Below are 26,638 nucleotides of genomic sequence, written 5' to 3' on the forward strand. Positions count from 1 at the left end.
TGGATCGCAATATCAAGTTGCTTTCCTGCAGCACCTACATGGCCACATTTGCACTAACTTTGTTCACTTCTTGGTTTGACTGAGCTGTCCAAGAAAAAGGAAAGATGAATTCGTTTAAAATCTACGAGTTGCCTTAGTAAGAAAGTTCCTCCTTCTCGCTATAGAAATGATCTTTAAGACAACCTATCCGTTTCGGTTTTGAAGAAGACAGGAATGAGTCAGTGCCAGGTGTCCCCAGTCGTGATACACTAACCAATCAACTTAACCTATAGCGCTCAATCAAATGAAGTTTTGATTTCCCATATGGAGAAAAAGCTACCTTCAATCCATAGTGCCATCTTTCTCTTAAAATGGCATTAGTTATGCTTTCTTCAAGATCGAGATCATCTAAGACCTATGCCTGATCCCGTCCAATAGCAGGTTTAGTGAGCACCACAGACCAATCCACCTACTTTGATAGCATAAAATCGTTCGGGGATTTTAATGTAAAAACACCTGTGCAGAGCTTGGAGAGCAGAGCACTCGGGTGCGATGGGTTGATTGATTCCATAGTAGGTTTCTGAGTTCATCAGGTGTGCTCGTGCCTGAAATGCTTTTCACAAGAAGCTAGTCAGAAAAAGGGGCACGCAGCTACGTGATTCTAACTGCTCTTGGTTTTGTAACTCACTGCTCTTGGTTTTCTACGTGGGAGTTGGTCCGGATAACATATCTTAACGAGGGATATAAAAGGGCGAAGGTCAATGAAATGGGGTCCTTATAGGTATCTGCCCATGTTCAATCACTGAAGTAATGAATCTAAACAAGAAAACGAAGTAGAAGTGAAAAGCTTTTCGAATATATTTTTATATCTCTTTGCTCAGTTTTCCCCTTTAATGTCCCTCTCCATTATTATTCATAGTAATGTGCTCCTCGCTGAGCTTTATGATTTCCATTGTCATTCTTCCCTCTCCTCTCTGATTGCTTTTCATCATCTCTTTGCGTTTACCCTATTTTTGTGACTCTCCTCTCTTTCTTCTCCCTGTACCATTATTTTGATCGTTTCTGAATCTTGAGATTGCTTCAATGCATGTGATCCCTCTCCTCAGCCTTCCCCTCCTAAATCTTAGAATCCTAATGCCGCGGGTGCTATGTCGGAAATCCATTTTTTTATCCCCAAGGAAAATCAAAGAAGAAGAAAGCCCTGGTATTCTCTACTTGAATTTAGGAAGATTCAGATACCGAAAGCAATAGGAATGGGAAAGCGGAGCGGGCAATAGGTTTATGACTGAGCACTAGAGCCTGGAATAGCAGGAACGAAGGTTGGGAAATATGCCATGCAGAATTCCAATAATTTGGCACTGCTTTCCCTTTCCATATGAAAAATGGAGAGGAAAAGCATGGGTGGACCAAGTGTTTTAACCGGAATCTAGTGACGGAGAAAGAAGAAAGATTTTTAAGCGCTAGATAGGGTCACAATTCAATAAAGATACTTGGCTGGATGGCGAAGCTGTGTTTTCTCTCCCAAATCGAGATCAAAGTCTTGCTTGACAGTGTGAGGAACTTTGAATGCTCTGTACAAAGGGTCATAGGGAGCTTTTGGAGGTCAGGGAGAAGTGTGTGTGGCCACTGTGCGCAAGCATTCTATACATCGATCTTGCTGAGGAGGTCCCCGGTCCCACCTCCATAAAGAAGATCTGGTGACTGCCCATTGTCTTGTTTTGGCTTGGAAGTCTCCTCAAAATAAGGCAAGTGAGTCAATGATCTCTGTAAGAGGAATTGGAAGACGGGGGTTCCATGGCGCACTGAGATGAAAGGCTGTCTTGGACGTGCGGCCCCTTATCCCTATCCCTTTGTTGATGAATCCCATGCAACGCGTCCTTGCTTGGATGAAAAAATGTCATAAGGGGGACTTGTTTCACTTGATTCGTTCCGTCGCACCCGCACTATTCCTAAATTTCTTTTCTGTTTCTATTTTGAAAAAAAGGTCGAACTCATTTCGTATAGAAAGAAAGATGTGTCGGGTTTGGATCGAGTGACACAGGAGGTGCTTCTGCGTGGCACTCTTTTTAATGGGCTTTACCGTCTTTCTTTACCTTCAGAACACAAAGCTTTGCTTGGCAAAATAACTCCTGCCTATATTTGGCATCTCATCTACTTAATTTAATGACATTCCATATCTCAGGAAGGAAAAAAAAGCGAATGGAATTTCAGTCAAGTCTTTTTTTCTGCTTTATCCTTCTCTCAATCAAAGAAAGGGAATGCAGATGTTCTGTCGCCCTCTCTTCGTATGCCACCAGCCTTCCTCTCAAAACCACACTGATCCGATCTTGCGCAGATAGGTAGGGACGATCCCTCCAGTAACCATGCCTAAAATCATAAGCTGACCCATTACTTCTGTAGGTGCCTCAATTCTTCCCATTTTCCTACTTATATAACTCTTTGGGGTCCATACCGCACTTGGGGATGGGATACGATTGCTTTCTTAAACAAACCTTTTAGAGCGTTGTCATCTTACCAGCATAGGACTCAATAGTAAGGACTGTCACTGCATTGATATCGCTCATGGATCGTGTTATACTTGGGAAGATCCGGCCCAAGGGGAAGTCTGTTATCCACAACCCAACCTTAGATGAGGGAGAAGTTCACGCTTGATCTTCGACCCAAGACAATGGAAGGGAGCTAAAGCCTTCTTCCTTTTTCAAATTCGTTTATATGGAGCAAAAAGAGGCCATGTCATACCATTTATTCCGCCAAGAAGCATTCATCTACGGCACTTAGAACGCCTTGACACATTTGTACTCACGCCTAGGACGGTCTTTCACACGGAAGTAAGATTAGAGAGTTTGATCATAGTTTGACCGTAGTAAAAACCAACGCTCAAACCGAAGCTTTCCGATCAGTTGTTGATCAGAATTCCTTAGAAGAAATTGGAAGAAAACCGTAGCAAAACGGTTGAACCTTAGCAAAGTATTTTGGGTTCATTACAACCTTCTCCTATTCAGAATCGGAGAATAGGAACGAAGTAGCTCGCCTAAAGAGGAACTAAAATTCTTCTTTACTTCGATCAAGAAACTAGATTCTCAATAGAGTTGCTTACTACGAAAAGAAAGATGCCCCACCTTTAGTGATTAGATGGATCACTAGCCCTTACTCTCAGTCACTGATTCAAGAATGAATACCGAGACAGAAAAAACCCTTGTTGGTCTACTGCTTGATGGCTTTACATCGCTAAAGAATCCGTAATGGATAGCAAGAACTCTGAATCAAGAAAAGTACCAAATCAATTGGAAATGTACGCTCCTGTGGGAGTCGAACCCACCGCATAGGTGCCTTGTTCTACTGAGAGATGAACTAAGGAGCGGCAACCCCTACATCAGTTCTTTGTACCGCCCAGAAGGGCACGAGAGAAAAAACAAAACCAATAAAAGATCAGACGAGATGGAATTGGTAACGTGAACGTCTTTTCGTCTTCTTGCCTTAGTTTCATATAACTCAACCTCGCTTTCCAAAAAAGAAGTACTGATTGAGATTTCCATTTTATGATGGCTATCCCGTTTCTATTACTTACTGAATTTCTTGTCTACTGGCTAGAAACTTGAAAGGCTTACCACGGGATCGAAGGCAGAAGAACTTTTAGGATTGGCTAGAGGGGAACTACTCCCCCAATCCCATTTTTTCACGGGAACCCGATGTTATTACATTCTATTCATTCATTCTGAATCTTTTATCATATCACTTATTACGGCTATCTTTAGAATTTCGTTCACTATATATGTTTCTTTCCATATGAGCTATTCCCTTTGCTTTCAATCTGTCTTGTGCCACTCCAGCTTTCACTCAAGCCATTCTTTGCCTGTCGACCCTCACTCTTCCTCTTGCTTCCTTAGGAAAGAGCATAAAGAAGGCACCGAAAATTACCAAGCCTAATCTTTCACTGAATACCGAGTAAAGCAAGCAAGAAAGAGGGAAGGAGCAGTTGTTTTCGAGCTAGGCTCGATCCCTTTTTCATTCACTTCTCGCTATTTGTAATTCTACTTGAATTAGTTCTTCCTAAGTTTAGTGAGGTGAGTACTGCATCCATAACTAGAGGACTTGCTTTTCTGCTTGGCTCCCAGGGGAAGTTGGATTGGATAAGAGGAATTGAAGCGCAAGGAAGGCAGTCGGTATTCAAACAAATATTCAGAGTTCCCAACTGTGGGTAAAGGAAATCTTTACTTGACGACTAAACCAAATCCTTTGCCTTTATTTATTCTATTATTTTTATATAGATCAGCTGAAAACAAAACAAAAATACTACTACGTTGGGACAATGACCCACCTTTCTCTACTTAACCTGTCATCTTCTCTCCTCGCTCCCTGGGACAAATAAGACTATTTATTAAGTGATAAACAAGAGAAACTAGTGATATTATCTAAGCTTCTGGCCATGTCTGATTGGCATTCAAGTCTGCCTTCCATTGCTTGAAAAGTCCTAGCACCGTAAGTAGCAATTGGCTATGTCCAAACTCAAACATCGTATTTTATCTAAGCACAAGAGTCGTAATAAGGAAAGAAGACATAAGAATGGGAAGTATCCGCTAGTTATAACGTAGTATAAAGAGAGCTATTTCATGGATCTTGGTCACAATAAAAAGAATCCAATAATGATCTATCAACTAAATGAGTTGATTATATAATCCCATATCTTCAAGGTTGTTAAGATGATTTAGTAGATGTGCCGGTATCGTTTTGATCTGCCGTTGGGAGTGACTGCTTTGCTAATCTATCCTTTTATCCTTCTTTTCAGAGACAAGCACATATTACCGTAACCTAGTGATTAATATATCATGTTGTTACTACTTCGTCGAGTAATCAATCCTTTTTCCATTCTTGTTCTGAGGTTGTCAGCTTCCTCCGATGGCACCACTTGTACTCTCTGCCGGAATCTGTAGACATAGTTTCTGGGTGTCTTTAAAAACTGATCGACATAGTTGTCACACACAAACCTGCGCAACGGCTTTGGCGCAACGGCTTTGGAGTAAAAGAATCTCCTGCCCGGTCACACACATCATCTCGAGCGCGGAATCTACTACTCTAATAAGATACTCGGCTCGGGTAAATCATGCTTTCGTTATGCGAGGAAAGTGAAAGGAAAGAGGGAAAGGGAGACACTGGGCAATCTGGAATAGATGAAATCACTGTTTTTTCGCCTTGTAATATGTCCGGTTACATTCCAAAGATGAATCAGACCAGGAGATAGATAAGCGCTATGGCGGACACATGAAATAAGAATTTGAAAATTAATGATCAACTTTATGGATCCATAGGTAGATTCACTTGTGAAGCTATGGGATGGGACAAGATTCAAAAGTACCAAAAGTAAGTTAAGTGGGACGCTGAGTTCATTGCTGCGATCGAGGGTCCAAAGCCAGCCAATTTGATGACTACGTAGGAACGGGTTCCGAATGCTCACAATAATGTAGTTGGAAATGACAAAAGGCTCCTAAAATGATACCTAATAATAGCTTAGCAGCTCCTTCGTTTTACTAAAGAGCCAAGTTCGAACAAGCAACTCGGAAGGAGGAATGTGTTGAGATGCCTATGCCTAAGAGAGATAAGCGGAGGACGTATGATAGCCGAGAGGATGTCGGTAAACGACGGAGTTTAAGGAGTTGTTTTTGAATTCGGCATGGCATATTTCATTTTTTAATGAGAACGTCGTCTCCTTGCTTACCCGCCTGGCCAATGGAAGGAATTAATTACCTTGGCCAGTCAGCGAAAGAAAGAATCTCACCAGTTCATCATCCCAATCCTTCCTATTAGTTTCATTAATTAATTCAGCCCTAGAGTGTTGGCAATCAAGGGCCAAGAAAGAATCCCAAGTCTACCCTATCTCGCCACGGTCGGAAGCACAATCCCTTTCTCTTCCTATACCGAAATCGTCGTTTCATTCCTCCGCAACTTCTATCGCGGACATGATCCAATCTACCTTGCAAGACAGATTAAGATATAACTTAAGGCTTTCCCAAGCTGGCGGATAACCTCTGGTAGAGGCATTCACCCAGAGACAGAGAAGTGGGAAACCGCGGATGAAAAGAATACCGAGGTCTTTGATAGCAAACTTCTACGCGAGCTTTCTAACTAAAAGGAATCTCTTATTCATATGGCATAAAATGGAAAAACTTGATGGAGATTTCTTCTCAATTTCCATGGTACAGTCCCTTTGCATGCTACAGTTCCATTACTTACTACCTGAATTTGCTATATACGAAATTCTGACATCTACGGTACTTGTCGTCTACTTCTGGTGGAAGCAATTCCAAAGGTGAAGATAATACTGAGCCGAATAGTAATGAGGGGAATGCAAAATCTAGCAAAGGTAAGAAGGGTCAAGGAAGAATAGCAGTGACTTATAAAAGGAAAGCACCGAATAAAAGGAAGGAGATCCGTCTTGATTTTTTGCATGTGGTCAATGCGTTTGCTGATTGATAACTGTCTAATCTTAAGATGGTTTTGTGGCACGTTACAAACATACATATACAGTCGAAATATAGTTGTGTTGAGTTAGGTTGAAGAATTTTTACCAGATTTTAAAAATGAGATATAGTGCTTTCTTTGTTCGGTAGGATATTTTGCACTTTCATATTCTAGTTCCTCATTTGAGCGTTCTTTTGCTCTGTTGGTGGGGCATAAACTCAGAAATAGTTTTTGTTTTTTCTTTAAATAATAGTAAAAGTATGCATTCAAGTAGTAGCTTTTTCTAAATAGTCGAGTAAAGTCGAGTAGGGCTGGCAACAAGGACTAGGAAGATACGGGCTAGTTTGTTTTTTTAGGGGAAGGCTTTATGCAAGATATGCACGTGAGTAGGTCAGTATATGCGTATTTGCCAATAGAGGAAAACACGTAGTAAGTAGGCTTGCTTTTTCGTAGGGATAGGTAGCTTGACAAGGGATGCCTGGGATAGCACATAGGAAAAGAATAGAAGGAAAGGCGGCGGGAAAGTAGCCATGGTCAAGGTAAACAAGTACTAGGTCTTTTCTTTCCGAAGCAAGTCAAGGACAACTAGGTCAGTCTGGGGGGGGGGGGCAATCCTCTAGATCGAGACTTCTCTTCCACAGACTAAACCGATTAATAAACAATTTACAGAGTATTCTTGCATTCCTATCTGGTCTGCATCTCTCCTATCGAAACTATAATATAACCTTAATGGAAGGGCCCTGGTTCTGCCTTGCCAAACCGACAAATCCATAAATTGTAGATGAATTCATCGGGCTTAACGTGTGATTTCGTTATAAGTGAACAGGCGTCGTCGTCCAGCCGTGTCGAGTTGGGATTAGAGGAGAGAGCTCGAATGGATAGGTCCAGTGAGGCGGGTGTGGAGCACGAAGGATTAAGAAGGTCCTCTTTATTTCCGGAATCAACAAGAAAGACTTAGCAGCCCAAATAAAGTAACCCTTTACCCCTCCCGAGTCTATCGTATCCATAGTTTCAGTGGGTATCGAACTGCGAAGCGAGGAAGCTATTTCAATTGAATGGGCTTACTTTCTTACTTGGTTCTTTTGTAGAACAACCTTGGTATGAAGCTAGACGATTCAAACTATATAAGCATAAGCAATTCAAACTAGACATTTCGACCTTCATCCCACCCGATAAATAATAAGCAAAGAGCTCGTAAGTCGGGCATAGAGAAAGCGACTCCTGAGATTGAGGGGGATAGGATACTATATATATCCTAGCGCATATATGAAACGATAGCTGGTTTTCTACCGGGGGGGGGGGGCTTTTGATTGTAATTTTTACAATTAGTAGTTCTTGCTTTCATATTCCCATATATAGTTATCGTTTTTTCTGCGCTTTCATAAACTCATAGTTAGTGTAGTTTGGTGTAGTCTTTGTGGCCGGCCAGGACGAACTGGATTCGAACCAGATAAGAGCCGTGCGTTCCCTTCTTTCCAAGCGTCCCTTTGATTTCGCAGTTCAAGAAGAGAGGCAACCTCTATCTCTGTCTCTACATTTGCGGGCCGGTAGGCCGGCCAACTAACTCTTCAAATGAAGCAAGCCCTTTATCTTTATAACGAAAAAGAGAATGATGATGATGGCTACATACCATTCATTCCTCCTTTGGATTTTCATTTTGTTGTAGTTCGGGTGGGATGTTATCAAGCTCATCTTGGAAATGAAGCTTGATAAGATCCCATATGACTCTTCTTTGCCCTTCAGTGTCATCCGTCTGATTGATGAAATCAATTGACCCAGCGTCTGTTGTATGAAAGTTCTCCGAGATCTCTCGGATACACTGGTTTTTAACAACATCAGCATCTCCGACGTAGGCGCATAATTGATCATAGAGCGGGGAAGTGGAATCATTCCTTCTAAAATTCTCGAATTGCTCATCAATCCGAAATTCCTTTATTGATTCGGCATATTGCGGAATATCTTCCTGATCCTGAGCCGGTCGGTTCAAGCCAATAGTTAAAGGAGGCGCATCGCTCCCACCCCTTTGTTGGTTAACGCTCTCACTATCACTCTCATTTGATAGCATTAGATGAATGTATGCCGCCTTGGAGGTTTCCTCCTCCGAACGCGAAGGAGTTTTTTTTGCCAGCAGCTCTGTTCCTACCAGGGGTCATAGCGCTCCCTTCCACTCAAGGTGTTCTACATTTCTTCGAAAAGGGCCCGTAGAATGTGATAAACAGATTGGGTAAGCGAGAGAATCCATTCCATGATTAGTTCCCTAGCTTGATCTGTCACGATCAAAGAGGGATCTAAAACTACAGCCGCAATCACAATGAGAACTATTATCAGTCCCCCCAAAAAGAAACCAAAAGAATAAGATGATAGATCAAGTCTTACCGGATTTCCTTTTCCTCTTCCCATTCGAACTTCTGCGGGTTTCCCCGTAATAGGAAGATCTGCGAGAACTCTTACCCATATCTTATAATTTCTTCGGAATTGTCCGCTCATAGCACGATGGAATTGTCCGATTGTAGCCCGACGCGCTGCTTCAATGGCTCGATATGAAAGACGACCAGCTCTACAACTTTTGGTGCCATATCTTCCAAAACCAAGTTGTGTACCATCCGGTTCGCGACCCCTACTACATCTGCATTTAAAATATTTACTATATTTCGTACGTTTCGGATATAGCACGTCCCTTCTTATTTTGACTATATGAGATCCGCACTTTGACACCTGAAATTCCGTTACGAGTAGATACTTCTGCAGGAGCATAATCGATTTTCTGGTTAAATACATTACAAGATGTTTTTCCATACTTACCACATTCAGTTCTAGCTATTTCCGCACCCCCTAATCGACCAGAACAACAAATACTTATCCCTTCCACCCCTTTTGGCATTATTAATGGAATATCCTTCACTATTTTACTAAAAATGGAACGAAATGAGATTGGATTGTTCCTCAGTTGAAAAGAGATGCCTTGAGCAATCAGAGAAGCACTTTGATAAACATATTTGATCTTTACCGACTCAATTAAGGTATTAGTGTTTGTTCTATTAGACAAAAAAGATCGCATTTTTTGCACTTCGTTCAAATAAGAGTTGTACCCGTACGGAATTATCCTCTTTATCAGTATGATCTCTATCATCATCTCTATTCCCTTTATCAATTTTCCTATCCTACCTAGGTCTATGAATTTCTCTATCAATTCCATTACCTTATCCTTACCCATGAGGTTCCTACATTTGATCCTAAATTGAGCTAGGAGTTGTTTCCGGGCATACTAAAAAAAAGGGTTATTATACACCCCAACCCCATCCCTTGGAAAAAAGGTAGCACCGAAGAAAGGAAAGAGCGATATGGTGGTTTTTGTTGTTCCCATGAAGCGAAGATCATTCTCTTGGCGAATGAAGAGGATCAACCTCTTTTTGGCTCGGGCCAAACACTTTTTCTCGCTGGTAGAGCTTTCTAAGAAAAGCGATGCGAGAGCGTATTCTCTTATCTAAGCTTCCTGCCTTCGCTCCCCCCATCGTAGATGGTTCAGCCACACCCGGTGCCACGAAATGATTGAGAACTAGGACGGGGTCGAAATGCATTTTATTCTTAGTATTAAAAAAGTATTGCATGACCGAATAATTCAAGGAGGGGCGCACAACGGGGAGGGTCCTTTTTAGTAGATGACTCGTCGGGCCGTCAGAGCGGGACTTCTTTGGTAAAAATAACTTGATTCTATTCCTTTTTAGTAAGGAGGCGGCATTTCCCATAAGGAAAGGTATGTCATTTACAACCCCGGCGTATTGAGGCCGCTTGAAGGCCCCGCTCACCCAAGTGATTTATCAAAATTCTTCTTTCTCGATGGTGATCGGTCATGGTATCCATAACGTTGCATCTTTTTCGGCCAAATCCGGATTTCGTTTTGCTTCTCCCGGTCGATCGACTCGACTCTTTTCCCTGCCCCCCGACCTCTCTCTTTGTTTCGTTCTTCCTCTGTACCCTCGCTTGAATGAAGACACCCGATCGGCCCGACTTTCCCAAATGTCGGCCACCAGCCCTTTTCCTGTAGTACGGGTCTTGATATCTTGTCTTGTTTTCGTTTTAGTCGTGGTGATCGCCCGGGAAGAAAGAAATGAATGAATGTCCTTTTGGGAAAATGTAGAATAATACACCTACCGAGACGAAAGCCAAGGGCGAGTTTCGTAGGTGGACGTATCGAACTAAAATAAGATCTAAGATTGACATCTGGATACAATGATTTACCATAATAATAAATAGAGTCAATGGTGACAGAGCCGTGGGAAGAGCCGCTTCTTTTTTGCGGCGGGGGCTTCCATTCACCAGCGCAGACTACATACACGTGCTCTCTGAACCATGCTAGATAGTCACCCATCACACGGCTCTCAAACCCAACCTGTGGTGGATCCCAGGGGACAAAGCAAAGTCAAAGCACTTGATCCTTTGCCCCATACTTTGAGATCTTCCTCCCTGCCAATCAAGCAGCAACGCAGCTCGTGATAGGCTTAGCTTAAGCCACTAACGTTCGGTTCGGATAAGTAAAGTCCCTTCGGTCAGTTCGCTCAGGTGGTCTTCCCTTATTTTCCCTAACGTTCAGAGTTGTTCTGGTTTGAGAAAGGAGCACCGCCAAGTCCACTAGGGGCGCCCTGAATGAATAAGAAATGGACAGCTGAGGTTAGGCTTGCATGAAAAAAGAAGATAATAAGTTAGATGTACACACCTGAGGTTGGTAAGAACTGAGGGACAATGCCCCCCTCACTGGGCCCATCAGCGAAAGCAACTGCTACTTGATCGTAGGTTTGCTTTCGTGCAAGGCCCCCGCTGCTGGAACAGGCGGTTGTCATTTTCAAGTAAACGCCCCGCCCCCTTTCTTTGCCCGCCGTCCGCCTAGCTCGTTATTCTTTGAGATCTGGATAGAGTCTCGCTTCGTGGTGGGGGAAGCATGGATTCGATGGATCTATCGAATCCATGCTGCAAGCAGCAAGCGTAGGCTAAAAAGGCAATAGTCTAATGTTGGGGTAGGGCGCGCCAAAACAACCGGGGGCCCGAAGGGGTCAGTACAAAAGTACTATATTCTTTCCACTTACTTTCATTGGCTAGCTGCCTTTTGTAGCGTGCGTACTCTGATCCTCTTCTACGAATCTACAACTCTCTTTACTGAGCGAGACTTCATCTATATCCCTAAAAGGGGATTTGGATTCCCATTTATTCTTTGAATGACAGCTTCAACTAGGCTCCACCTTAGAGAGGGTTTTCGGTTTGAATCAAGATAGGGTCAGGGGCGCGTCGGAACGGTAGCTGCTTAGTCTCATCCGAGAGTCCAATCTCTTTTGTGCTTGCTTTTGTGTCTTTGAATAAAAAAGAAAGAAGGGGGTCGATTTAGGCTCCTTCCCTTCCACTGGATAGCTGCACTATCAGGTACTACGAGCCCTCTACCCCACGCATCTAACTAGCTCGCGTGGTTCACCGGTTCCACCGAAAACTCTCATTTGTTGAAGCGGAGCATAGTGTGGCGTCGAGCGAGAAAGGTCTCTTTTTTAGTTTATTCACTGATCTGAAATGAAACTTAGCACTTGTTTTTTTATTGATTCCTGGGGCTAGGCGTTCGCAGAATCAGTCTATCCGAACCGCAGACGCACTTTTCAGATCAGTGACGGCCTCTCCAGCAGAGCTGGGCGCCGGGGCCCTGGATGCGCTAGCGATCGGCACATTAGGGTTCCGGAATGTACACCCAATGGACTCGCTCCAACTTCACAACCATCCTTCGTTGATGACAGGCAAGCTCAACCACAGTTTTCGTAGTTTGGTTCAATTCATTTGGCATTTCCATTTCCAATTGGTAATTTCTATTTTCTCTGAACCAAGGAAGAAGATCACAAGCGGGAGTCCCCTCTAGGAAGAGATGCTTTCCAAAGGCCGTACGCTACTGTTGAATGGCCAAATAGGTATTGAAACAGAGTAAATAACTATAGTATCCCGTCGTAGTGATAGCTGCATTTACGCGACCGGGTCCGAGCCACGGGACAAGACCAAATTGGATTGGATTTGTCACATCCGCGGATGGAAGACAGTAGATTTCTCACTTTCACTACTCGGAGAGCACGTGTATGTAGTCCGCCTGTATCTACTTATTTATTCTCCTCATATTTGATTTTTTTTTGGTATCATTGGTTCCACGTACGTCTTTTGGGCGAGCTTTCTTCACTGTCATCAAAACCAACGCTCAAACCGAAGCTTTCCGAGCAGTTGTTTATTTCTCACTCCGCGCAGTAGGAATATGGTAGGGGTGGGGGGGCAAATGCTAAAAAAAGTCTAATCTAAGCCTCTCTAAATAAATTTTCTTCAGGAATTGATCAAAGGCTAGGGGGCAGTGGCTCCCCCCCCCCCCCCCCCCCCCCCGCCCCAACATAGCTCCGCCATTGCCAGCGGGCGTGATGTTGTTTTTGCATCTGCTGATCCACAGCTATATACCGTGTGGGCCAGCGGGCCGTTGAGGATGCTGGCGCTTGCGCCACAGACCAGAGCTTCAATGGAAGAATTTGGTTGCTCCTTCCCAGCATCTTTGTACATGAGTTGGCTGGAGGGAGGTGGAATGGTGTAGTTTTTGGAGCGGCTGGCTGGCGAACATGTTCTTCTGGCGCACCATGGATGGGCAGAGGTTGCAGGTCTGGGAGCTGCCGTGCACGGGCTCACCCCCAGCCTGTGAGACACAACGGTGCTCCGTCGACCGTCGGCCTCAAGTGCATAGGCTTCATGTAATCTTGATTCTTCTTCTGATGTCGTTTGTGCTAAATGGATGGGACACATGTCCGTTGAGTCTGTACCGTGTGGGTGAGTTCTAAGATGTGATGGTGTGTCCTCCCACGCTAGTTACAGCTGCATGATTATCCTGGGCCTGCAAACTTATTTAACCTTAGGTAATTAATTAATTTCTTTCTTTTGCTTAGTTATTTCTCAGCCATGAATAGATTAGCCTTACAACATACACACGTGATAGAGTAATAGCGCTATGATCCACTAATTCATGCACAACCGTGTGTGCTTAAAAGTAAACATGAGAACCATTGACTGCTTTTGCCACAGATGTAGAAAGGAGACATGTGCTCAGCATTCCTAAGACCAGGACATCCACATACGAACAAGACGCTGCAGAACCTATGGCATGTACTCCTACAACCGCATATGAACAAGATGCTGCAGGACCATTATTTCATGTTCGCTGCAGCTGTACTTTCCTCTTTAGTGTTTCAGTCTGCTGCTTGTAAGATTACCATTTTGGTCCGCAAGTAATTGAGAAGCGTGTCACTTTGTCCATTGAGCAGACGCATGTGATGTCTTACAACAACTCCAACGAGCCGACTCAAACGGACGTGCGCTTTCTCCGCTTTCCTTCCATTTAGGTCGGTCAGACGGACGTGCGCGTCCGCTTTTTCATTTGGGTCGGCAGGCACGCCCAATGGAAGACATATCCATTTTTTCTGACGTACCCGAAACTGACTTATGAAGCATAATTATACACAAATGACCGGTCAAACGCCGGTCAAAATCCACTTAAACATAACTAAACATTAAAACAACTCTAATAAACGCCCGCACGCTGCCCTAGTAGACCGTCTTGCCTTGGCCGTCATCGTCGTCACCGCTGGTGAGGTCGATGAAGACGGGATGAGACCCAGCCCAACCGAACGTGGCTTGATAGGCGGTAGGCCGCTAGGGCATGCAACCTCCTCCAGCGTCTGCTGCGGCGGCGGCACTGCTTCAAGGCGGGTGCACTCCTCCTCCTCCTCCTCCCACTCCTCCTCCTCCTCCTCCTTGTGTCGCGGCCGATGCTCCCGGCGCATCTGCTGCTCGGGTTTGCCCCCTCCTTCGCGATCCAATGCGCCTTCCAGCGCTCAAGGTGGGTCGCCTCCTCTTCCGGCGTGGAGGCGAAGTAGCAGGGAGGCGCGCTCACCCACTCGCGGAGCTGGCCGGTCCACGAATAGGACTCCTCGAGCCAAGTGGGGGCGGCGGTGACCGCTTCCGCGTGGGCGTTGGCTCGCGCTCCGGCTCCGGCTCCGGCTCGGCCTTGGGCTCGACGAGGGCCAACGCTGGCTGCGGTGGCGGCACTAACAGGTGTGCGTGGATGGAGTCCCCCATCGCGGACAAAGCAAGGGCTTGCTCCATCCCATCCCAATGGGCGTCCTCCTCAAGCCGGCTCGCCTCCAGCGTGTGCTGTAGGGCCTCCTCGAGGGAGGCTTGGTTCTCCGCCTCCCCGCTCTTCCTCCGGCTTTACCCGCAGGGACGACGGCGGGACATCGTGGTCAATGTGGGCGCCGAGGCAGCGCTCCTCCTTGTGCTCTAGCGCAAACCAGCACTCCCAGTTGGGAGGGTCTGGCGCGAAGGCACGCATGGCGCGCCGCTCCGGCGTAAGAAGCTTGCGCTGCTGGGAAACCTCCTCCGGGTGCGCCCGCGCGGACCGCGGCGCCGCTGGGATGGGTATGCGCTACGGGTCCAGATGCCAGTCGTGCGGCAAGTTCACGTCCGGATATGGCAGGAGCTGGCGGTACTCCCAGTGCCACCGCGCCTAGTGGACTGGGATGTACAACCGCTCTTTCTCCCGCGGTGGCGTGCCGCGTCTAGCTGGCGTCGGTGGAGGAGGGAGCCCATGGGAAGAGCTCGCTCCGGCGCTCAACCTCCCATTCCTCCCTCCCTTCCCGCTGAAGATGCCCATGGCTTTGCTAGGGTTTCAAGCTGGCTAGGGTTTTTTTGTCGCCGGCGAGGGAGCAAAGGTGGCCAGATGTGAACGGGGAGTGGATGAGGCCGGCCCCGTTGCACGCGTCCATTCCACACACTGCCAGGTGGGCCCTCGGTAGGTGGCCACGTTAATTATGACCGCTCAGGGTAGCTGGCTGGCCGACATGTGGGGCCGCGGCGGACATCGAGGGGACGTGTGGTGTGTCCGCGCCGACGCATTTCAAGCCCATATTTGGGCCGCAAATGGGTCCGTGCGGACCCGAAGCGGACGGGTTTTGAGAATGGGTCGGTGCATTGGGCCATCATTTTTGTCCGCGGCGACCCAAACGGATGTGGGTGGACGAAATGGGTCGCTCGATTGAAGTTGCTCTTAGGCCTCGTTTGATTTTGCAGGATTTGCATAGGATTTTTTTGTAGGATTTAGATCCTCTGGAAATTTTCATGCGATGCCGTCTGATTTTCAAGATTTTCCACCGGAACCAATCCTACAGAAATCCATAGTTCAGTTTCATCGAAAAAAAAGAATGAGGTTGGACTTCATGGATGAATCCTGGCGAGGAGAAAACGTGCACGCATGAGTCCCTGTGGTTTTCCTATACTACAATCAAATAGAGAGGGGTTTGTGCACCCCACCCATATACCTCTCTCTCTCTCTCTATTTTATTTGATTCATGCGCTAATTGGTATGACTACAACGAAGAGAGAACATGTGTGTGTTGTGGATCTCATATTGAGTAAGGTGAAATTTATTTTTGTGCATTGCGAACTCTCTTCGAATATTACCGGCACCTTCATAGCGGTCACGTGGCGCCTTTCCGATAATTTTATGCTATAGATAATGACTATAGAGTCAATGTCATTTCTTAGCTTGTGTGTCATTTCTTTATGCCAAAAATAACCATCCATTTTTCTCTATGCATATGAATATCAATCGAACTTAGGTATACTATTCAATAACTCAACCACATGTCACATCACCTCTCTCTCTCCCTCTCTTTGTATGTGTGTGTATTTGATGCATGTGCTAATTTCTATGACTACACTCAAAGAGAGAACATGAGCGTGTCTCGTGGATCTCTATTGAGCAGGACAAACTTTATTTTTATACATCATGAACTCTTTTTGACTATGACCGGCACCTTCGTCGTGGTCACTTGGTGCTTTCGCTAATTGTGTTATGTAGAAATGACTATAGAATCAACAATTTTATTTCTTTTCATAAAAAAAACTTGTAAATTTATTTCTCTATGTATATGCATATATCAATAACTCTAAGTATAATATATTGTACCACCACTTCTCTCTCTCTCTCTCTTTCTCACACACACACTCTCTCTCTCTATTGGTCTCAATCACATACCTCTCTCTCACACACACAATCTCTCAATCACCTTACACACACAGAGAGAGACGCACACCCACCCACCCCCCTCCCCCCCCCCCCACACACACAGTATGACTGCAATCAGAGTATGTGCTTGTCATGTGGATCTCTATTGAGTAAGGCGCACTTTATCTTTGTGCATCACAAACTCTTTTCAAATATGACCGGCACCTTCGTCGTGGTCACTTTGCGCTTTTACCGATAATTGCAGGGGCGGAGCCAGAAAATTTAGTCGATGGGTTCATTCATTATCTTATTGTGAGGATTTGGTCTAATTAATTCAGTGTAAAGTCCAATTTCACACCACCTTACATCAAACTTATAGTAGTCCCCTTCAAGGAAGAACAAAAAATATAGCACTAAAAATAGATTACAGAGAGAAACATAATATCACTTATGTTATTTCAGAGTGCAAAGCCAAAATATTATCATTTGTTATTTCGTAACAATGCACGGGTATTTAATTAGTACTAACTATTAAAGTATACGGGTATTTAATTAGCATGGACTAGAGAGGCAATTTGCTAGTGGCCTTTGGGGCTTTTTTTATTAGGCTGCTCATTTGGCGTTGGAACTTGATGGGTTCATCCCTTGTTCTTCGTTGGGTTCAGAGGAGTACGTATCTGTGTATGTATGCTAGACCAAGAAAAGTCGTTGGGTTCATCTGAACCCAACGCTAACATGCTGGCTCCGCCACTGGATAATTGTGTTCCGTATAATATGGCTATAGAATCAAAAATATTATTTATTTGCACCGAAAACTCTCCCTCTCTATGTTTATGTGTGTGTGATGCTACTCGTATATTACAATTGGAGAGAGAGCATGTACATGTCTTATGAATCTCTATTGAGCAGGGCAAACTTTTTGTGTGCATCGTGAACTCTTTTTAGTTATGACCGGCACCTTCGTTGTGGTCATTTGGCGCTTTCCCGATAATTGTGTTCTGTATAATATGGCTATAGAATCGAAAATTTTATTTATTTGCACCTAAAATCTCTCTGTGTGTGTGTGCGCGCGCGCGATGTATGCGCTAAATGGTATGACTACAATTAGAGAGAGAACATGTACTTGTCTTATGGGTCTCTCTTGAGTAGTGTGAACTTTATTTTTGCGCATCATGAACTCTTTTTGAATATGACCGGCACCTTCGTCGTGGTCAGTTGCCTCTTTGCCAATAATTGTGTTATGTATAATATGGCAATAGAATCGAAAATATTATTTATTTTCACCAAAAAGTGTGTGTGTGTGTGTGTGTGCGTGTGTGTGTGTGTGTGTTGCTACTGGTATGCTACAATCGGAGGCAGAGCATGTACATGTATTGTGGATCTCTATTGAGCAGAGCAAACTTTCTGTCTGCATCGTGAACTCTTTTTAGTTATGACCGGCACCTTCGTTGTAGTCACTTGGCGCTTTTCCCATAATTGTGTTATGTATAATATAGCTATAGAATCGAAAATTTTATTTATTTGCACCAAATCTCTCTCTCTCTCTGTGTGCCCGCGCACGCACGTGTGTGTGTGTGATGTATGCGCTAAACGGTATGATTATAATCAGAGAGAGAACATGTGCTAGTTTTTTTGTTTTTTGGCATATTTGTTTTGTATTTGAACATGCTTTATAGAAGAATCTTTAGCACATAGAAATGTCATCATGATACACATACAAATGCCAGAGGGGTCCACAAATGTAATCATAGCATGTACATACAGATAGTCTCATCATAATCATCATCCAACACAAAGTGATATCTTGTCATCATCTCGAAAATAGCGATACATGCAAGTCTCGAATACTTGCAACTACAACAACGTCATCCATCTAAACAAAGGTATACGCAAGAAGTGCTATCACTATGAGTGAGGGCGGAACTATGCAGTACATGAGGTGGCGGTTACGAGTCCTCTCTCGCACTAGCGTGAACCTCAAGTAACTAGCTTATCCTTCTTGTCTGCTTTTGAAGCCTTTATGGCTGGCGCCCGTGAACCCATTCGCTTGCGCCTAACACTCATGCCACTCATTGTACACCCCCGGAACCTTCCCTTTGTACATGACATAGCAATTCCATCTCGCCATCAAGAAACTAGGTACCTGATAGATATGCATGTTCATGAAGAGGATGTAGAATCATATATATGCAACAAAATATACTAGAGCAACACCGAAAAAGAAAGGGTTAGCAACTACATGCAACATACAGTACGCAAATTAATTAACTAGAGGTACGCAGGTCATCGTACGCAAACTAACAAAGTAGCGTTACGCAAGTTCGGCAGGGACCGTGGACATCACAAAGTTTCATCGTTACAAAAAGTATACAAGTTCAACCGACACATATCATCATCATCGGCATCATAAATCACTAGAAGTTCCATCCTTCCATATCATCGAGGACGAACCCTAGCTTCTTGAACGGCGTGAGGTCTAGATGTTGCATGCCTATGCGAGTTCGGACGTCAGCTCGCGATATAGGGCCGTGGTGGAACATTCCCTTCTCATCGACGACTTCTTTCATGATGATCATCGCAATGTCGCTTTGGATGCGAAAGAAGTCATCTCTAAGTTTATAATCCGCTTCTCCATGAGATTCTAGCCACTTGTGGATATGATCATCATTTCTGCTGTTAATGCGAAGCTTTTGGTGATCCAGAACTGAATCATGAGATGGACGATGTAGAATCCATCCTTGTTGCTTGGTTTTGGGACATGGATGCAGGAGAAGTTAGTTTTATGCGCGAAACCCATCTTCTTGTTCCTTTGTTTCTTGATCTGCACGTGGCCACCTCTAAAGCTAAAGCCTTGGAGAGCATCATCTAGAATATTCATTATGTGGGTGTAGTCTTGTTTCTCGTAGTCTCTGGAAGGGTCAAAATACACGGCGTGGGAGACTTGCGGGTAAAGAACGATAAGGACGGCGCGCCCGTTGCTGCAGGGAAAAGACACCTCAAATTATTCCCCATATGAGAGAGAAGGAATGATTGAAATATACGAAAGGGTTGTCCGGAACTGACTTACTTTGGATGATAAGGCACGAGGACAATTTCCCGGTCCTTATTCTGTACCATGAAGTTTTGGAGGTACTCCCTAGCAGTTTCATGCTCAAAGTCGCCGGGACTCAAGAAAGACTCGTGCATGTAGTACGGATCCGCCACACAAATTTGCGAGACTTCTTCACTCTTCATGACGGAGCTCATATGTAGCGCAAAAAGGCGGACGATAGTAAAATCAAGCCGCCTGGTTAGAAATATCTCAAAGATATGGTCAAACCACAAGAAGAACACCTCCGTGGGCCGTGTGTCGACGTAGCACTTCCCCTCAGGCACACGAGCCGCGTATGTCGGATATCCTGGATCCTTTGAGGCTAGTAGGCTTTTCTCAGTCGACAGCACATGGTCGTGCAGTCTCCTGAGATCCCCTAATAGTGCCTCCAGCGGTTTTGGTGGTAGCATCGGCTCGCCCGTGAGATGGAACATGACCGCACCTTTCACGGGTACACGCTCTTCAGAATGCATCGTCTGGATGCTATGTGCTCTGGCTTGTTTGGAGGCAGTTAGCTTCCCCGATCTCTTCCTCTCCTTTTTCTTGGGCACACCTTCCAGACCCTTCCTTAACCCCTGCCCTGGTGTTCCCGGGCTAAGTACTGTACGACCCTCGCGCCCGGCTAGTTGAGCATGTGTTGAGGCGGCATCTTCAGGCGTGTCCTGTGAGGATTTCATGAAGAGAATTTTTTTGCAATCCATGGTACGACCCTGCCCGGGCATATCATCCATATCCTCATTAGCAAGCTGATAGCCCGATTCGTCATATGGTTGACTCATCATATCTATGTCACAGTCATACACGTTTGTATTGAGGTAATCCATAGGGTCGACCCCCGTCTCATCATCCATTCTCTGTTCTACATGAGAAATTACATCAGCCAGTACTATTGCACCCCCTTCATCATGTCGTCCGCCGCTCTCACCCGGCACTACAGGAGCTGGTAATTGCGTAGGCAGGGTGGTGGTCTTCGCACATGCTTGTTGATGTGTGGTAGTTATTGGTGTGCTCTCGGCCGGCTCCAGACGAATAAAATTCTTCGGCCATAGCAGCACCCAATTCTTGCAGCTTCCAATCCGCGGCGGGGTCTCGTCGTCCGCTCCCACATGCTATACTGGAGGAGGCAAATCCTCATGCCCCGATTTCACACTGGTCAAGCTAACCCTGAAGTGCCCAGCGGGGATCGGCTAGTTGTGGAACGTGCGTTGAGAGGGGTCCATTATAATCCCCTTTCCCACGTCCACCTTCTGGCCTTTGATCAAGTAGAGTATGGTGCATGGGGTTTCTTTCGCCTGCAAACACATATGTCTGTGGCGTAAAACAACCGAAAGGCAACAAAAATGGAATATTATATATATATGTTGGTGCGACATGTAATTACCGTGACGGCGTCAAGCTCAGCCAAAGATGAAGGCCCACCTAGCGCGCCTGAGACTAAGGACGGGCTGCTATGAGCAGGAGCGGCTGCGAGAGGAGGCCCGGTTGCATGAGCAAGTGATGGTGCGATGGTGTTGTTGTTCATGGAGTTGCTCCCGACGAAACTGGGCAACGGGAAATCATGTACCGTCTTGTCTGGATTTTCCTTCGCCTAGTTGATGATAACTGGAACCAAGTTAGTAGTGAAATCATTTTTGCAGGCAGTTACAGCTGCATTGACTGCCTGCTGTAGCAACTCATATTTGTCCTCGGCTGCTTTTTTCGCGTCCTCAGCTGCTTTTTTCTCGACCGCAAGCTTCACCTTCGCGTCGATGTCTGCCTGACTAAACTTCTTTTTCAGCTTCTTGGCCTCCGGGTCCTCGTTGTAAAACACCTTCCACGTGGCGCCGTCTCCAGCGTCGTGCACACGACCATATTGCGGCCGCTGATCCAAAGGGAGTCCCTTAAGTTCGTTCAAGGCCCGGTTGAGAGGGGTGTCCCACTTGGGCCTCATCGGAGAAGTAGGGCTTTCGGCTGCAAGCTGGTGTTGCTTCTCTAGTAGTCTAATCAATTTCCTTGTGATCTTGTCCATGTAAAAAACCTTTTTCTCCTTGTCCCACTTGTAGTGGGCCCTGATGAAGTCATGCTCCAAGGGGTTGGTGAACTTCGCGAAGGGGTTTGGGAGACCCGTGGCTTCATGTTCCACGTCCTCCTTATCCCATATGGGCCTTTTACCGAGGTAGCCACGGCTTCCGAGGCGATGCTTCCCCATGTTCCTTTGCTGAAGGCTCTTGAATTTCGTAGCCTTAGCCTTCGCTGCCTCGGTAGCGCAAGTGTCCTTGAACTTTTCGAACTCCTCTTCCGTAAGTGTCGGATTTTCCTCCAGAATCTTGGACACAGGTTCATCAGCCTCAATAGCTCATTTCACCCTCCCTTTCCAGGAGGCCAAATCATTGCTGAACATGCCCATGGCGTGATTGTTAATCTTTTTTATCTTCGGATCATCCCACGGTTGTTCTATGTTATCATCCCAGCCGGGGAACTTGAATCTCTTGTGCAACTTCGTTAGGAGCAACTGCGTCAAATGTTCTTTACTCCTTAAGTCATCGTCGTTGATGCTCGCGCATTCCCGTAGGATGCATCCTACTTGGTTCCCATAGCACTTGCGAGGTTCTTCCGGCTCTAACGGCTCAAATTTGCCAGGTGCCATCTTTGTGATCACAAGTCGTCCAATCCCTAGTTTGTTAGGTATTCGTATCCTCTGCTTCTTATGCTTCCTCTTTTCGGTAGCGGCATCGGGGCTGGTACCTTTCCCGCCGGTACCTTCCCTGCCGGTACCTTCCCCACCGGTCTCGGTGCAGCCATCGGTGTCGGCGTCATCGGTGTCGATGTCGGCGTCAGCACCATCATCGAGGCCGACCTGCAAACCTTGCTTAGCAGTCAAATAGTCGAGGTACTCTTGTTCACCCTCATAATCCATCTCGTCTGCATCTTGGTCAGAAGGCCCAGTTTCTTCGTTGTTCGACATGTTTCCTATGATTAAGTGTCCTCATTTATTTCTAAAAGTATGAATAAATGAGAAATGACATAAAAAGAAATCTATGTGCCAGCACTCGATATGCCAACTATGTAGCACAAATCATGCCTTTATTCACGGGAAATTTCGGCATGACCTTTGCTAAAAAATGGACATATCGAGCGCCTGAAATTCATCGGAACAGAAATGAATCAACATTCCGGCGTAACATAGGCCACTCAGATCATTTTCCAAACATGACATGTCCAAAACATGACATATGCACATATCACATGTCCAGTTCAAATTTGCATATAAATTCAGCTAATTTTGAAACCTAGCTAAATTCATAACTAAATAGATAACCTAATTAACATACTGCCCTAACTAAAACCTAAGTAAATTAACCGAAGAACCCTAGCAGAGAGAGGGGGGGTTTACAGAGGGTGCAGGGGCGAGGAGGCAGGCCCGACAACGGCCGAGAGGGGAGAGGAGGGAGGCGAGGGCCGCCGGGTCGGGGGCGAGCGCCGGCGCCGGGGTCGGGGTTGGGGGCGAGGGCCGGGTCGGGGGAGAGCGCCGGGGTCGGGGGAGAGCGCCGGGCTCGGGGTCGGGGGCGAGGGCCGGGTCGGGGGCGAGCGCCGGGGTCGGGGGCTAGCACTGGCGCTGGAGTCGGGGGCGAGCACCAGGGCCAGGTCGGGCGCGGCGGTGCGACGGGGGAAGAGATAATGGGGATTTGGGGGGGAAAGGCGGGATGAAGCAGGGCGGGTGAGAATTTTGGGTTAAGTGGACATAGCAGTAGCGCATTTGGACAAAACACGCTGCTACTACCTTCGGCATCCATCCTGCATACCCCCCGGTCACGATACTTCTTTGTGATAATTTCTTTATGCAGTGCCACGAAAGGATCTACCTCGTCTAGGTGTTGTAGCACTAGCAAGTTTGCTCTGTCAAAGTCGCTGCGTCGATCTGAGTATGCCACGTGCAGTTCCCTGTGACCGTTGCAGTGACCATCTCCTTCGAGCCTCCCATCGTGCTTGTTAACGGGCAAACCAACACTAACACCTGGCGGCTGGTCTGCGCCATATAGAAAATTCTCACAGAAAGAGATGCACACTTGGCCAAATAGCCCTGGACGATGCTTCCATCCGGACGGGACATGTTACGAACGAATCCTTTGATGATCCCATTCATCCTCTCAAACGGCATCATGTTGTGTAAGAATGACGGCCCCAGGTCTATTATGTCATCCACAATATGGACACACAGATGCACCATCACGTCAAAGAACGCGGGCGGGAAGTACATCTCAAGCTCATTTAGTATCACAACGATCTCTTCCTGTAGCCTTTGGAGCTGCTTCACACTGATCGACTTTCGAGAGATGACGTTGACAAAGTTGCAGAGACCAATAAGCGTGTCACGGACGTGCTTGTCCATTATCCCTCTAAGGGCAACAGGTAGTATCTGCGTCATCATCACATGACAGTCATGAGACTTAATCCCGCTGAACCTTTTCTTGTCCGTGTCTAGATATCTGCTTATCTTGCCACAGTAACCGGAACTAACTTTGACTCCGGTAAGGCACTTAAAGAAGGCATTGATCTCAGCCTGACTTAAGGTGAAGCAAGAAGGGGGGCAATAATCCTCTTTCTTTATTTTCTTGCCCTTCTTCTCCCGTGCCTCTGTCTCCTTCTCTGTCTCGTCTGACATTTTACGGGGCGGCATGTGCAGATCTTCCCTGATTTTCAAATCTTGCAAGTCTTTTCTTGCCTTCGGTCCATCCTTGGTCTTATCCGGCATGTTCATCAGTGTTGTAAGCAAGCTCTCAAGGACATTCTTACAGATATGCATCTGATCAAGGCAATGAGGTGTATTGAGTTTGTGCCAGTACTCCAAGTCCCAGAACACAGACCTCGTCTTCCATACCTTCAGCAGCGGCTCCGGCGCCTATCTCATCGTCTTTCCCGGCGCGGGGCACTCCTTCAAGTTTTTCAACAGCTCATCGATTTCGGCACCGCTCCGCTTACGTGGAGGTCCTCGATGCTCAGCGTGACCATTGAATAGATCTCCATGGTTTCTCCATGGGTCGTCCTGTTCAAGCCATCTTCGATGCCCCATGTACACGATTTTCCCAGACCCGCCATCTTTCCTTGACGTTAGCTGTTGAGACGTCGTATCATCCATGCACCGCGTGCATCTGCAATATCCATGGCACACCTGGCCTGCCACATATCCATAACCGAGATAGTCCTGCACTGTCGTGATCAGCGCGGCTCTCATGTTGAAATACTCACCTTTGCTGGCGTCCCATGTCTTGGCCAGTGTTTTCCATAACGTGTCTAACTCCTCTTGAAGTAGCCCCAGATACAAATTAATATTATTTCCTGGTTGTTTAGGCCCTTGAATAAGCATGCTCATGTGAATGTACTTCGATTTCATGCACAACCAGGGGGGAGGTTGTACATCCATACAAACACGGGCCATGTGATATGGTTGGAGTTCTGGTTGCCAAACGGATTCATGCCATCGGTACACGCGCTAAGCACGATGTTCCTTGCATCACATTCAAAATACCGATAGAAGCTGTTCAACGCTCTCTACTGGCTTCCATCCTTCACGTGTCTCAGCTTCAGATCATCTCCATCGTCGGGCTTCTTCCTCTCCGCGTGCCAGCGCATTAGCTTTCCTTCCTTGGGATCTTCAAAATACCTCTGGAGACGGGGAGTGATCGGTAAGTACCATACAACTTTCTAGGGACATTTCTTCCCGGCCTTCTTGTATCGAGAAGCATTGCACACCGGACAGCTTGTTTTTTCCGCGTGCTCCTTCCGATAAATTTTCAATCGTTGATGCATGCATGGTATCTAACGTGTGGCAGATCAAGAGGGCACACGATCTTCTTGGCCTCATCAACACTAGTAGGACATAGATTACCCGCGGGAAGAACATCCTTTAGGTACTTGAGATGCTCATCGAGGCTAGTGTCGGTCCATTTGTTTTTAGCCTTCATCTTCAGGAGTTGGAGCGTGAAACTCAAGCGGGTCACCTCAGGATTGCAACCATCATACAATGGAGTGTTCGAGTCTACCACTAGTTGCTCCAGCTTAGCCTCCTCTCTAGAAGCAGCTCTCTCAGTACTCGTCTCCTTGTGAAGCAATGCTTGAACATGAGGGTCCCGCACGATTGAACTTAGTACCGACGAACTCTGCTGCGTGGAGTCCATGTCGTTCTCTCCGCCGCCATGTTCGGCTCCTTCTCCTCCGCCATGTCCGGCCCCTTCTCCGCCACCATGTCCGGCCTCTTCCCCGCTGCCATTATCGATCATCTCTTCGTCTTGCCCCGTGTCATCATTACCTGCCCCGTCGGCATCCTCAACATCATCATCCTCATCTTCAGTTATCCACCGAGTATAGCCATCCATGAAACCAGTCATGAGCAGGTGCGCTTCGACACGACCATCATCATGGGGGTCGAGCCAAACTATTCCTTTGCATTTTCGACACGGAGATAAAACCTCTGTCCGGTTATTTTCTTTCATGTCCTGCACCGCCGACCGCAACCACCTGTCCACCATCATTCCACTGACCATCATCAACTCTACACGGTAATAATAAATAAATTGATTATAAAAATGCATGCATGCATCAAAGTCATAAAAAAAATTGGCATGACCTTCCCTAAAAATAGGACATATATGGATCTAGAGTTTGCCCGGAATTCACTGAAACGGAAACAAATCGACATTTCGGCAAAACATAGGCAACTCAAAAGCACAATTTGGCGTCAACTCATGCCACACACACAATTTCCACAAACATATCACACACACATAAACATATTTCCATTTTGCAAAAGCATGAAATTTTCATCACCTCTATCTCGATCGAGATCGAGCACACGGTGGAGATGATGTTGTAGGGAGATCAAAAGTGCACAAAGCTCTTCTTGACAAAGATAGATCTAGTTAGGGGGCAAATAGGTCACTTAACTAAATCCTACATCTACCTAGCTATCTAATTTGGGAGGAGACAACTTCAACTAGTGGAGGGGAAAGGAAAAAGAGAAAGGAGATGAATTAATGGAGGTGGTGTAGTTAGGTAAGAGTAATGAAGAGAGAGAAAGG

At 46.0% G+C, this 26,638-nt stretch overlaps 1 pseudogene; it reads right to left on the reverse strand.

The window, feature by feature from the left end:
* Positions 1–8,816: 8,816 nt before the first annotated feature.
* LOC123041577 (ribosomal protein S3, mitochondrial-like) lies at positions 8,817–10,858 on the reverse strand (annotated as a pseudogene).
* Positions 10,859–26,638: the final 15,780 nt, after the last annotated feature.

Source organism: Triticum aestivum, chromosome 2B (genome assembly GCF_018294505.1).
Source record: "Triticum aestivum cultivar Chinese Spring chromosome 2B, IWGSC CS RefSeq v2.1, whole genome shotgun sequence".
NCBI lineage: Eukaryota > Viridiplantae > Streptophyta > Magnoliopsida > Poales > Poaceae > Triticum > Triticum aestivum.